Source organism: Galeopterus variegatus, unplaced genomic scaffold (assembly GCF_000696425.1).
Source record: "Galeopterus variegatus unplaced genomic scaffold, G_variegatus-3.0.2 Scaffold2890, whole genome shotgun sequence".
In the NCBI taxonomy this organism is placed as follows: Eukaryota; Metazoa; Chordata; class Mammalia; order Dermoptera; family Cynocephalidae; genus Galeopterus; species Galeopterus variegatus.
In genome coordinates this window covers 23,936-24,175 of record NW_007729001.1, presented here as the reverse complement: position 1 = coordinate 24,175, position 240 = coordinate 23,936, and positions in this window count along the sequence as shown.

The window sequence follows — 240 nt, the reverse complement described above, 5'->3', positions numbered from 1 at the left end:
TGAATGAGTTCTATGCAAAGATCATTCATGCCTCCCAACAGGACAAACTGGATTACAGAGGAGGGCAGGGGAGTGTGAACTCTCTGGAGACAGTAAATGTTATGGACTGAATGTTTCTGTTCCCCCAAATTCATAGTTGAAACCCTAACCTTCATTGAGATGGTATTAGGAAGTGCAGCCATGAGGGAGGGATTAGGTCATGAGAGTGGAATCCTAATGATGGGATTAGGAAGAGAGCCA